Raw genomic sequence first — 14,397 nt, forward strand, 5'->3', positions numbered from 1 at the left:
TTTACGGAGCAGGCAGGATCCCCACCCTCCTGGGCGAGGCTACAACTGCCCAAACTGCGGCTGTGGATCCGAGCCTCCCTGTGCTCTTGGAGGGGGCTGGCAGCAGGCAAGATCTGCCCTCCTAGGTGCAGGACCCCGAGAGTTTCTGCAGCCTGCACCCTCGTGGACCCCAGAAAGGACCCCACTGCCCCTCCTTCCCCCTCAGTCGCTTGGGGGTGTCTGTTCCTGCTGCCTGGCCTCTCTCGGCTGACATCCCTGCTCTGATCTTGGAACAGGGCTTGGGGCCAAACCCCAGAGGCCATGAATGACAGTGGGAGGCAGATTGATTCCTGGGCAGAAGGGGGTGGGTCTCCAGTAAGGCCCATCTTCAGGTCAGGGAGGGACTGAAGACTGGGGACCAGGCTGCCAGTCCCGCAGACCTGAGTGGGAGCTTGTAGTGCCTCCTCCAGGCCCACCCATGGCTGCCAATGGGCCAATCGGCACACACTTCCTCCTGTCTGAGGTCCATAAAAGCCCTGGGCTCAGCCAAACTGCAGGAGAGGACAGAGACACAGCAGGAAGAGTAGCTGTAGAGAGGAGCTACTGTCTGCCAGAGCTGCAGAGACCTGAGGAGACTTTCAAAGGACCTGCGAGAGGAGGCCCCCTCCTCCTGTAGAGACTTCCAAATGACCTGAGGAGAGGATCCCCCAGAACAGCCTCCTTCTCCAGGAGCAGGTCTTTCCTCTGCTAAGAGCAGCTCCCCTCTTCAGGGTTGGGTCTTCTTTCTGCTGAGAGCAGCAGGCGGCAGGATGACCATTGGGCAGAGGGGAGCTACCCTCTTCAGGCCTCCTGTCTGCTGAGAGGTGAACACTCCATGGGATGACTTGCTCAGAGGAGCTACCCACTGTGGGTTTTCTCTGAGCTGCTTAACAGCTAAACTCAATAAGTTCTTTGAGTACCTCATTATTCCTGGACACAGGACAAGAACTCAGGCAAAGGAGCTCCCCGGGAAGAAAATCAATAGCCCCCATACCCCTCCAAAGATCCTGTAACATTACCATTACATCTGCATTCTATGTGTACATTATTTATAAATATATATGTATTTATACTACTATAATATTTATGTACATTATAAAACAAATATAAAAATAGAAGAGGGACAAGATAAAAATAAATATCAGAAGATCTAATATTTTCTTCCCATACTCCAGACGGTCTTGCTCACCGTCTGGGGCATACACATTCCACTTTGGAGACACTAATGTCTTCATATTTTAGTTTCAGTTTAGTTTCAAACACTGGGAGGGCTCCAATGGTGGATGTATGGACTGGGCCACACCCTGAGAAATAAATATCGCTATTTCACACAGAGAAGGAAACTGACCCTGAGAAAGGCAAAGTGGCTTCTCCAGGGTCATTCAGCCAGCAAGGCAGAGTAAGGATGGAAACCCAAGCTGAACTGAGTGTAGCTGATCTTTTGTTCCTAATTCCACAGTATTGGGGAGGGAAAGCCCGGAAACAGGAGCTCACAGGAAGAAAAGGGGTATGGAGAAGGTAAGGGCAGGACAATCATGGGGCCAGAGGCGGGAGTCTGGATTCAAATCCAAACCCACAGGGACACATCACTTCTTTCTTCAGTTGGTCTACCGATACTGAATCAGGGAACCTCCTGGAACTGGCTTCCTACCCTGCAATCAGGGTTCCTTGACAGTTCCCAGTCGGGAACACAGACCACCACAGTGGAGCCACTAGCCAGGGGCTTTACCACGGCTGGCCAGAGGGTGGCAGTCACTGCCTACGCATGGCCACTTGGCTGGCACCTGCTGATGGAGAGCAAGTACCTGCCCTCCCGGGCTCCTCCGGACTCCGGAGGCAGTGAATTCCTGCTCTTGAATCATTATGGGACCCCTAGTAAAGGCAACTTAGACCTCACCTTCCTCACCTTGAAAGCAAAATTCTTAACACCACGGCCTCAATCTCTAGTAGTTTTCAAAAGTGTGGTTCCCAGACCACACTTGTAGGTTCTGGAAGTGAGATCCCCAAGGGAGTTACAGCAGAAGGAATAAGCCGGGGAGAGAGTGTCCTGCCCAGGGGCAGCTGAGGCCTCCCATCCTCTGTACATACCTGACTGAGGGGCTGCAGCCTGGGAGCATGGCCTGCAGGACTAAGTTCTTTGCACCCAGCAACTGTTCAGGGTGGGGTTTCAATTCTATTCACCAGCTGCTGACCAGCGGTTGGCGGTCACCTTCAGTCCTTGGCTATTCTGCCAGCATCCACCAACTGGGCCTTTATGGGGCCAGGCTGAGGATACTCAAAGGAGTTGGATGAAATCCCTGCCCTCAAGGAGCTCACAGTGACTCTTTCTCACCAGGACTCTAAGTCATCTTCAACCAAGATCGACTTTCCAGTGAAAAAGTCCTAGCTCCTCTGATTCTCCCTACTAAGAGGTCTAGGGATTATGTATCCCCATTTTATAGAAAAGTTGGCATAGAGAGAGCACGTGGTTAATTTAGAGCACCTGGTAAAGCTGTGGCGGAGTAGGGAGCAGAACTCAGACCCCTTGAGTCCTCATGCAGCCTGACTCTCGGCCCTGAGCAGGCTGTGGGCATGGCCCAGAGACAGGATGGGCCAATCCAGGGCCTGAGCCCTCCACTGTGCCCACATCCTTCAAAACGGGGCAGGAACAGGAGTAGACTCACCCCACACTGGGGGACCGCGTCATACCCCTGGGGGACCCCAAGTACAACTGAAGGGAATCAGGTCCTATGTGTGGGGGAGGGGACAGGGACCGTGAAGCCTAGCTGTGCATGAAATTCTGCTGTAGTTGGGGTTCATGCCATCACTTTCTGGACATAGGTGACATTTACCTACTCACGTAGGAGGCAGCAAAGTCGGGCCGAAAAAGATGGCTGCCAAGGCACTTGAGAGTGTAGGAGGGTGAGCCAAGGAAGCCAGGGTGGTGGGCCTGCCAGGAGGAGGCTGTAAGCCTCTGAAGGGTGGCAGGAATTGGGAAGCTGTGAGCTAGTGCCACTGTCTGCAATGAATGAGATAGAAGAGATTGGTAGGTGAGCATGATGATGAAAGTAAAGGAGGTGGGTCTTAGTCTGTTTTGTGCTGCTATAACAGAACACCTGAAACTGGGTCATTTATGATGATGATGATGATGATGATGATGATGATGTCTCCTAGGCTGGAGTGCAGTGGTGTGATCTCAGCTCACTGCAACCTCCGCCTCCCAGGTTCAAGCGATTCTCCTGCCTCAGCTTCCCCAGTAGCTGGAATTACAGGTGTGTGCCATCATGCCCAGCTAATTTTTTATTTTTAGTAGAGATGGGGTTTCACCATGTTGGCCAGGCTGGTCTTGAACTCCTGACCTCAGGTGATCCGCCCACCTCGGCCTCCCAAAGTGCTGGGATTACGGACATGAACCACTGTGCCTGGCCAAGACTGGGTAATTTAGAAAGAAAAGAAATTTCTTTTCTCACAGTTCTGAAGGCTGGAAAGTCCAAGATCAAGGTACTGGTGCCTTGTAAGGGCCTTCTTACTGTGTCATTCCATGGCAGAAGGCAGAAGGGCAAGGGAGGGAGAAGGAGAGACAGCATGGTAGGGGAAGGAGAGGAGAGACAGAGAAGAGAGAGAGAGCAAGAGGAGTTGAACTTGTCCTTTTATAAGGAACCCACTCCCACTATAACAGCACGAATCCATTCATGAGGGTGGAGTCCTCATGTCCTAATCAGCTCTTAAAAGTTCCACCTCTAACCCTGTCACTTTGGGGATTAAGTTTCCAACACATGAACTTTGGGGGACACATTCAAACCATAGCCGGAGGTCTACCTGGATGGTGAGAGTCTCAAAGGGGCAGAAGGAGGAGAATCAGGGGTTAGTGGTGTGCTGGTAAGTATTTAACAACAGGCTCTTCAGAGAAAAACCCTAAACCTGGCTTATAGCATTTGCTGATTCCCATAGTGTAAATACGGCTCCTGTGGGCTATTTCTTTTATTTTTGAAATGGAGTCTCACTGTGTTGCCCAGGCCCAGGCCCAGGCTGGAGTGCAGTGGAGCTACCTTGGCTCACTGCAACCTCCGCCTGCTGGGTTCAAGTGATTCTCCTGCCTCAGCCTCCCGAGTAGCTGGGATTACAGGCCCCCACCACCATGCCCCAAGGGCTATTTCAAGCCACGGACAGGAAGTTGCTGACTGATAGGTACAATTTGCTCTGGTAAGCTGATATGTACCAGCTCCAGCATCCCCTTGAGTGGTTCTGTTATGTTGCTGGGGGTGTCACTCTCGATCCAGGTGTGCATACCTGCAGTGTTCCCTCCAGAGGCTACCAGGAAGCACTGTCCTATACAGAGAGCTAGCTGTGGTGACAGCAGGGTTGGAATAAGGGACCATGAAAGAGCTGAAAATATAGGGATTTTTATTTACAAAGTCAGTGGGGGGATCAAAGAATTGAGAGCCGGGTGGGAAAGGCAGGATAGCAGGGAAGTGCTGACCCAGAGAGGCCAGCACTCGGGAGGCAAGGGGGCAAAAGGAGCTCTAGGAAGAGAACTCACCGCCATGATGTTTCCAACAGAACCTGGAAATCCCTTCCTGCCACAGCTTGAGCCCAGGGTCTCTTGCCAGGGTGAACAGGTGGTAGCCCCAAGCTGGAAAGCTTGGGAAAGTCCCAGGACTCCTGCATCAAATGCACTTCTGAAGGACAAAGGGAATTCAAGAAGCCAAAGGTAACTTTAGAACAGCCTCACCACAAAGCTCTTTCCACACACAGCCCTTAACTCAGAGAGGGAGCTGAGGTCCAGTCCCCCCATTAGATGTGAGTCTCCAGCGCATCCTGGTGCCAGAGCTGGCATCTCCAGCTGAAAGCACTGCTTTAACTCCTTGACTGCCATTGCACTAAAATTAATAGCAGAAGAATGAAAGAATGTGGAGACCTTGCTGTGCAGTTACACTCAAAAGTGCCCCTGGAGGCCAAGGGGCTTAGCGGCCAGAACAGGGAACCTCACATCAGGAGCCATTATTATTATTGTCATTGTTGTCATCATTCCCATTTTTGATCACTAAATGTGTGCCAGGCATGAAGCTGGCAAGTCACCCAGATGGCCTCAGGAACCATCCCTGGCTCTGAAAGGGAGACTTTCTAGCCTGCCTCTGCCTGAACCCTCTGTGGACCTCAGTTTCCCTAGCTGTCTGTCCCGTGAATCCATTGGCTCTGGGACTCCTTCAGTTTTTGTTTTGAGACAGAGTCTTGCTCTGTCACCCAGCCTGGAGTGCAGTGGCGTGATCACTGGCACTGCAGCTCAAACTCTAAGGCTCAAGCAACCCTCCCACCTCAGCCTCCTGAGTAGCTGAGACTACAAGTGTGCATCACCATGCCTGGCTAATTTATTTTATTTTTATTTTTGTAGAGATAGAGTCTCCCTGTGTTGCCTGCGCTTGTCTCAAACACCTGAACTCAAGTGAGCCTCCCGCCTCGGCCTCCCAAAGTGCTGGGATTACAGGCGTGAGACACCACACCCAACTTCCTTCCAGTTTTGACCTTCTGATCCACTTCAGCTATTCTTGACCACAGTGTCCTTCCCACAGGCTTGTCACATTAGCTGTGAGCTGCCTGTGTCACACGCGATGGAGCTGACTATTGCATAGGACACTTTATGTGCATCACGACACATCTTCTCAGCCTCGTCTCTCTTAGTGCAGCCACTACCCTGGGGTCCGTTCTGCACAAATTTCAGCCAGCTCTGCTCAAGCATGAGCTGACAGCACCTTCCCTCCCCTAGTCTTCACCTCTATCTTCCTGCCCTGGGAACCACTCCACATTCACCCAGAAGAATTCTTGCCTGTGGGACAGCCTTGACCAATGGGAGACTGAAGCTGATGAGTAAATATTTCCCCTTTGGCCCCTGAGGGACAGTTCTGAGATGCTTGACACAGGCCCTTCAGCGCTGGTGGCCAACGCAGCAATGCATCCTTGATCTGGCTTTTGCTTCTTCCTTTGTTTCGCCCCTGCCCCTCACTCCTGCTCCCTGGGATCGAATTCCTAAGAAAGCTCCCTGCTTGGGTTCTTTGTCTCAGGCTCTGCTTTAGGGGGAATCCAGGCTGATACAGTTTCCAAGTACCCATGATTGCAAATAATCTACTGTTTTGATAAATTCGGCCAATTTGTTTTTTTGTTTGTTTGTTTGTTTTGTCGTGCAAATAAAGTTCTCACTCCCTTGCCTTCAGAGATGATTTATTGAGGGGTGAGAAGGGATCTGGAATGGGGATACTCCAAAGAGACTTTTGCAGCCCTGGGGAGAAGGCCAGGAACCAGGGGACCTATTGGAGGCTGGGAGGTCAGTGAGGGGCCTGTGCTGGGTGGGCTGGTGTGTCTATGGGAACTCATCACATTGGTGTAGGGAGTAGCTGCTACTGGGGGCGTCTTGTGCCTGAAGAACTGAGTTATTCTCTGAAAAAGCTCTAGATGTAAAGAAACTGACCCAGATCCTCCACGGACTTCAATTCCAGGCTTCTGCCGAATCAGTGGGGAACAGGAAACCAAGTAATAGAGGCCCCTAGACTGCAGAATATCTGCTCTGAGCACTCAGTCAGGAGGACAGGGATCCTGCCGAACTGAGGTCCTAGAGGAGAGGCAGTGCTTCAGGTGAATGAGGAGGTCATACTCCATGGAATGGCTAAAAAATAACAGCATCCTTGGCCTGCAGAGACCTGGGAGACGGAGGCGGGGTGGGTGCTGGGCCTGCTGGGCAGACCTCAGTCGGGCTATGCTGCTCCGAGGGAGTGCATATAGTTTCTGACCTCGAACGGGGCCAGGACCTAGGGACAGGCCACAGAGAAGCACCTGGACTCGTAGGAAGAAGGGTCTTTCTCACAGGCAGAACCATCCCACAGGGGTAGGGGCTGCCTTGGAGGTATAAGCCTCCAGTCCCAAGGGATGTACAAGCCATAGCTGAACAGCCAAATGCAGGGCTGGTAGAGTGGGCCCCAGCAGCACAGTGTGGTGCCCCAGCCACCCATCACCACCAGCCTGCTCCTGTTGCTGAGCTGTGGTCGGGAGGACTGCAAAAGACTGAAGGAACCTTCGAACCAGGACAGCTCCAATGCTGGACTCCTTCACCCTCTGATATCTACCCAACCCACACCAGGATCTCTGCCCTGTACCTCTGCCCTCTCAGCAACCAGATCTTGGGGGCTTCTGCTGTGCACAACTGTAAGATGCAGGCAGCAGCCCATGGGCTTTTGAGGGCTGAGGGCTGGAGTGAGGCCCTCCTCTCTGGCCTCAATGCTCACACTCCTTATGATCTGGCTCCTCTCCCATCAAACAATGTCCTTCCTTTGTGAATCTGCAAATCCAGGTGGCCATCCAATGCCCGGGGAATCCTTCTCCGAGCCCTCAGCCATCTCAGTCCGGGGTTCTTCACAGGCTCTTTCTGTGCTTCTCCTGCCAGGTCCTGGAGTGGAGATGGACAAGGCCACTCTGAGAGGAAGGAGGGGGAGCCTCAGGATTAGATGAACTCAGGTGACAGACTAGCAGGGTCTCTATATGCTGAAGGGAGGTGACCCAGCCCCATGACCTAGCTCCAGGACATGTAACTAGAAAGGGACTCTGGGGAGCAGGGCAGAGCAAGCTGGGCTCCGGGCCCAGGGCTGTTGAAATTTCCATGGCCAGCAGGGCGCGGTGGCTCACGCCTGTAATCCCAGCACTTTGGAAGGCTGAGGTGGGCGAATCTCGAGGTCAGGAGATTGAGACCATCCTGGCTAACACAGTGAAACCCATTCTCTACTAAAAATACAAAAAAAAAAAAAAAAAGAAAGAAAGAAAAAATAGCCGGGCGTGGTAGTGGGCGCCTGTAGTCCCAGCTACTCGGGAGGCTGAGGCAGGAGAATGGTGTGAACCCAGGAGGCGGAGCTTGCAGTGAGCCGAGATCGCACCACTGCACTCCAGACTGGGCGACAGAGCAAGATTCTGCCCACCCACCACCCCCAGAAAAAAAGGAAAAAAAAAATGAAATTTCCATGACCACCAGATTAAGGCCACCTGGGTGAGGCTACTCCTATAGGAGGGACCAAAGGGACCCAGTTGTGGGAGGGGCTGGAGGTAGAGATTCAGAAGGGAATGGAGGGTCTTCAGCAAGACCTGCTGGGAGGTGGGCTGTTTCCCTCTGCGCTGTGCCTCTCTCCAAGGGCCAAGGGGCCTGGTGACTAATGGGCCTCCCCACTCGGGACCCACTTTGACCTGCCCTTTCTGGCTGAACCTGGGATTCTCTGTCTGTTTTCTGGTCCCCTCTTATCCTTGTCCCTAAGCCAGGAGCATGCCCAGAGGTTGGGTTCTAAGCTGGGTTCAGCCACTTGTAAGAAAAGTAACTAGCTAGTTGAAACTCAGCTTTCTTATCTGTATTTTTAAAAATTTTATTTTTTATTTATTTTGTAGAGACAGGGTCTCACTGTGTTGCCCAGGCTGGTCTTGGACTTCTGGTCTAAGGCGATCCTCCCACCTCGACTTTCCAAAATGCTGCGGGTACAGGTGTGAGCCATGAGCCCAGCCTCACCTGTAAAACGAAGACAGTTTCTTCTTGGGGGCTGTTATGAAGATTAATAAGACGAGGGCTCAGCAGCACTTAGTGCAGTGCTTGGCTCACAGGGAGTGCTTGATAAATGGGAGCGAATAGTGATAGGATCATTGCTTCCTGTTTTGAGTCTTTCATTCTGCTGAAAGGTAGGGTCTCAGGGAAGGACTTGGCTGACCTAAGATCCCCCAGAGGGCCAGGGCAGAGTGGGGATATGAGCCTAGTCCCCAGATGCCCACTCCCATCCACAGTCTTCTGTCTCTCTAATACTGTGCTCAGGCTTTCCGTGAGTGGTCAGCTATGGCTTCCTGGCTGCTGGCATTCCCTGCATCCTTTCTGCCACTCTTCCTGCTTTGTGTCTGCATTTCAAAGAGGGCTTTAGGCTGGCTCGGTGGCTCACGCCTGTAATCGCAGAACTTTGGGAGACTGAGGCAGAAGGATTGCTTGAGGTCAGGAGTTCAACACCAGCCCGGACAACATAGCAAGATCCTGTCTCTATAAAAAATAAGAAAATTAGCCAGGCATGGTGGTATGCACCTGTGGTCCTAGCTACTTGGGAGGCTGAGGCAGGAGTTTGAGGCTGCTGTGAGTCGTGATTTTGCCACTGCACTCCAGCCTGGGTGACAAGGCGAGACCCTGTTTCTAAAAAAATTAAACAGGAGGGGGGTCATCAGTGTTTTCACTAGGGCCAGGCTCAGGCTCTGTGGGAGAACAGGGGCTAAGGACTCTCCCCCCAGCCCCTACAACCCCTGCCATGAGGGTGGGGAGGACGTATGACTAGGCAGTCAGAGCCCTCTGCAGCACTCAGGGGTTTGGCTGCAAGAGAGAGGCAAAGGGCTTGGCAGAGCAGTCAGGAGACCTGGGTTCCAGCCTTACCTCCACCGCCTATGCACTGCGTGCTTAAAGCACATCACTGCTCTCTCTGGGACCCAATTTCCTTGTTCACACATACATGCGACACTCTGGAATGGCCAGGGTCTCAATCAGCCCGGGAGGGCACTGAGCTCTGGCCAGATAGGGCACAATTCTTTTCTCCCAGAAAATGACAGCTTCTTGGGCCGGGCCTCTGGGGACAGGGGTTCCTGCTCTCTAGGAGCTGCTTCTAAAGGTCGCTTGTCAATTAATTTGGCAGCTCAGTGTTCAGGGGCAAGTGGTCTTTGAGAGGCCTAATGTATCCATGTCAGAAATGAGTTATGGGATTCTCTGTGGGGCTGTGATCATGCCCCGCCCCCCGCCATGCCCCCTCAAGGCTTGCTTTGTCATCCAGTCCCTGTATTTGCATGTGTCATTGCCCAGCCACCCCCTGGTCAGAGGGTGGCCACGGGGGACTCATTGGAGGCACATTATCGGACACTGGTTGTGAGGGATGATGGAGGGGCAGGCCCATCTGCACACACATTAGGCCCTTTGTCTCTGGACTCAGTGGGAAGATGAATGAGGCCTGTCGCTAGGCCTCTGCTGCCTGGGGGACAACAGGGGCCTGGAACAGACCTTGGGATGGGCGTTGGGTGGAAAGCAGCCTGTGCGCATCTCTTCAGACAGAACCAGATCTGACAGGCTTAACCGGAGACAGCTGAGAGGAGGCAGGCGGTCAGGAAGGAGTCCCAGAAAGCCACGCGAGTCAGGTGTGGTTTCTGCTTGACTGAGCCCAGTGTTTCCCCTATAAAAGCTGAGGCTTGGTCTTAGGGGCTAGGGCTCCATTTGCATTGTGTAAATACAGGCTGCCAGAGCTCTCGGATGAGCTGATTCAAACTCCTCACTCTACCGTGGGGAACCTCAGGCCTGAAAAAGCAAGCACTCACTCACCCAAGGTCGTTTCAGGAATCAGCAGCTGGGGCAGGACAAGAACTGATGTGATAAAATTCCATAGTCACCACCACCCTATTTGGTGCAGATCCAACTAAACACACCCTCAATGACTCTGAGACAAGGTACAGTTTCCTGAGGGCAAGAAAAGGGTGAAACAGGACTTTTGCTCATTCCTGGACTTTTAGGGGTTGAGCCTGAGGCCAGGAGGCCTCTGAATATAGGAGGCTTTGTTGCTTCGGAGAATCAGGCAGGGCTGGCAGCACAACAGAGCTGGGAAGTGGAGGGCCAGCAATGGCAGGAGCTGCGCCGAGGTTGCCCCCATGAGCCTCCTACAATGCAGGCGAACACATCAGTCCGCAGCTTATCAACCTTCTGTGGCTCCCCATGGCCACAGGGCACAGTCCCAGCTTCTCAGCCTGGCATCTGAGGCCCTCTGTGATCTGCCTCTGCTCCTTCTCACACCCATCTCCGGAAGACAGCCCAGTCTAAATGTCAGCACCCTGGGGAGCCCTCTTCTGGAAACTCACAGCGTGCTGCTCCGAGCACTGCCATGCCAGGTGATTTCACTCTCCTGATTTTGAAGATCCCTGTTTCCATGCCTCTCCTTCAGTGAATCATATGTTCTGTGCCTGACCTGGATCCCCAGTCCTGACACCCAGCCCAGCACAGGAGCTCAGTGAATGAATGAATGAATGAATGAATAAATGAAATAACTATGCATCCTGGACCTCTTCTCCCTGACCCCACAGTAGCTCTTTGGGAAAGCAATATGGGCATACCCTACCCTCTGCTTCAGCAGTTCCACTCCTAGAACAGCTCTTTAAGGAAAGAATCCAAAAACAAAGAAAAACACCTTCAGAGACACAGCTCATTGCAGTGCCCCTCATACTGCTAAAAAAAATGGGCAAATCCTAAATGTCCAATAGAAAGGGACCGTGTTGAGTAAATTAGTATACATCCATATGATGGGATTGTCCACACCAAAGACCTGAAGTTGGCTGGAAAGGGGAGGAGGAGACTTATGTATTTAATTAATTCTGGAACATTTGAATATTATACACACGCATTACATTTGAAGTGCCCCTTTTTTACGTCCTGCATTTCTATATATGCACAGATGATATGTTCCTGGACTCTTAATTCTGTTCTATCAATCTGTTTGTTTACTCCTATGCCAATTTCCATGGTTTTAAAACATTAAAGCTTTAGGATAATTTTTATATCTGGTGGAAAAATTTCCTCCTCTTTACTCTTCCTTTTCATAAACTGTCTTGGTTATCCTTATATATTTATTCATCCATATAAATTTTAGAGCCAACCTGTCAAATATGAAAAATCTTGTTAATATTTTGCGTGGCCTTGAATTTTATAGAGTATTTTGGGGGTGAATGGAAAACTTTATGATATTGACTCATTCCATTGCATTATTTTCGAACTTCAAAAAAATGAATATCAGATAGCAGACTGGAAATGGCTTGGGCTATAAAACCAAGACAAAATAACACAGTTCATAATTGTATGCTGTGTGATCACCCCTTAACAGATGTGGAGGAGGAAATTGAAAGGAAATACAAAACGGCAAACAGTGGATTTGTTTCTTTGTTCCATTTTCTATACAATATTTTATTTTTTAAAATATATGCATGTCTTTAAAAAGAGGGACATTGGCTAACATGAACATTCCCCAAAGGGACACTAGCATGAGGATGGAACTCAAGTGTGTCTCATCAGGAAAGACTGGAGGCCCCAGAGGCAGGAACCTTGGGGAGGGGGAGACATGGGCCATTCACAGTTTCTCTCTGATGATTTCTGTATTGGAACCCTGGGTCCAGACCAGAGGCCCCCAAAGGCAGAGTTGAGCCAGAGAAGGCAGTTGAGCAAGGACTGCCTCACAGACTGAGACCCCAGCCTTCAGTGGCTGGGGCTGCCTGGGGCATCCCTAGGGGTGCAGGCAGAATACATGCATGATGGGAGGGTCTCCCCTAGGTGCCCAGGCCCAGTCCAGCCTGGGAACCTGTGACTCTCTCTCCAGACACTGAGAAGAGAAACTCCTCTGCATCCACATGACTTGCTACTTGGGAGTGGACTTGACCATTAGAGGGTCTGTAGAGAGCACTGCTGTGGGGTAGAGGAGAAGAGGTCCAGGACAGATCAACTCAATAAACAGCTCAACAACCCACATCTACCCGAGAGCAAGCAAAGCCCCATCCAGGCAGACCACAGGAAACTGGGCAATAGAAAACAGCCCCCTAATGACTGATTTCTTCTTCCCCTGTCCAGAAAGTTGACAATGCCTAGTTTGGCTTCCAAAGGCCCTTCACAAATCTTACATGGGGACTTGTAGCCTCAGACGTGAACCCATCAGGTCAGGCTAGCCTGGCCTGCTTTTAAAAGTGAGCCCAGTATGTGTGCTGCAGGGAGGTGGCCATTTTCAGGTTAAGAGTCCTGGTGTCTTGAAGGTGGGCAGTGCTGGCAGTCCCCATCCATTGTATTCTAATGGATCAACGGACAGATTTGTCTCTCCACTGTATAGAGGGGGTTGCTGGGGATCCACAAGAAGGGAAGGGACTTGCCCAAAGCTACATGGCAGGGCAGTGATGCAGCCCACATCAAACCCAGGTCTGCTCACACAATTCCACCAACAGACTTCCCCTCCACACACACACACACACGCACACGCGCACACACACACACACACACACACACACACACACATTGTGGCTTCAAAGTGGTTGAAACAATAAGGACATTTCCCAAACAGACTTTTCCTTCTCCTACCAGCCAAGCCCACCCCTCATCCCCACACAGAGGGTAATGCCTCCAGGAGGGCCGTGTCAGCTGTCAGAGGCGATGGCTGTGTCAGTGCAGACAGACAAGATGGATGGGCCGGTCGTTAATGAGTTAGGGAGTCTGACCCCCTTCATGGACTGGGGGCGAATGGCTCTAATGACCGCTGGGCCAGGCATCCCTGAAGACAGGCAGCCCAACCACTGCTATTCTTCATTTGTGCCCCCAAAATGACTATGGCAGGAAAGCCCCCACTGCCCTTAGAAGACCCACTCTCCTCATCCCTGAGGCACCCACGCCAGGTACGAGCAGAGGCTTCATCAGGAATAGACCAAAGACAGAATCAATAATCGGAGCGTTTCAAGATGGGGAAGGGACAGGAGGTAGGCAAAGGCCTCGGGCTGGGTATGAGGTCATCTGGGACCAGAAGAGCCTCCTGTTTGGGTGAGGGCAGGAACTCTACCCTCAACACCTGGCAAAGACAGCTGCTTCCCAGGATCTTATTTTTGCTTTTCTCCACCAGGGGAAAGGTAGGACACAGAGTCTGATCAGAGGCCTCAGACAAAGGCCCCCGCCCCACCCCCTATGGAAGAGGATGGATAAGGAACCTGCTAAGCTGTTCAGATCCCAGGACCTCTCACCCGATTCCAAGAAGCTGCATGGAGGGGGACCAGGCTCCACATCATGGCGCCTCCAGCCACCACCGTGCCCTTCTCCTCCCCATTCCTTCCACTCCATCTGCCAGGGCCCCTGGCTCCGGGCCTGGATGAGTAGAACAGACAAAGGCCTGGGGAGGGAGGGAAGAGTATGGCCCCTAGACCAGCTGCTGTGTAGACAACATGCTTGTGAACCTGAGACCGTGCATACAAAGAACCTGCCTGGAAAACCCTCTCATTCACTGATATCACTGCAGCCCACTCTGTGCCATGCCCTGGGCTAGGCCCTGGGCACAGAGAGGAGCAGGACTTGGTCTCTGCCTCAGTGCTGCTCTCAAACTGGAGGGAGACAGGTTTGGAAATCCTGAGGCTGAGCACTCGGAGGATGGTATGTCGGGGGGTGGAGGTGGGGGTGGGGGCAGAGGCGAGGGCCTGGAGCACCAGGGATGTTTCTAGAGTTGGGGACGTGAGCTGGGTTCTGAATTGTGAGAGAGAGTTTTTGCCAGGCAGAAGGAGGGGAGGGCAGTGCAGAGCAAAAGAAGTATACAAAGGCCTGTGGTTTCGGGGGGCAAGTAGGGATGGGGGTGGGGGGAGGGA

This window comes from Macaca mulatta, chromosome 7, assembly GCF_049350105.2.
Source record: "Macaca mulatta isolate MMU2019108-1 chromosome 7, T2T-MMU8v2.0, whole genome shotgun sequence".
Classification (NCBI taxonomy): Eukaryota; Metazoa; Chordata; class Mammalia; order Primates; family Cercopithecidae; genus Macaca; species Macaca mulatta.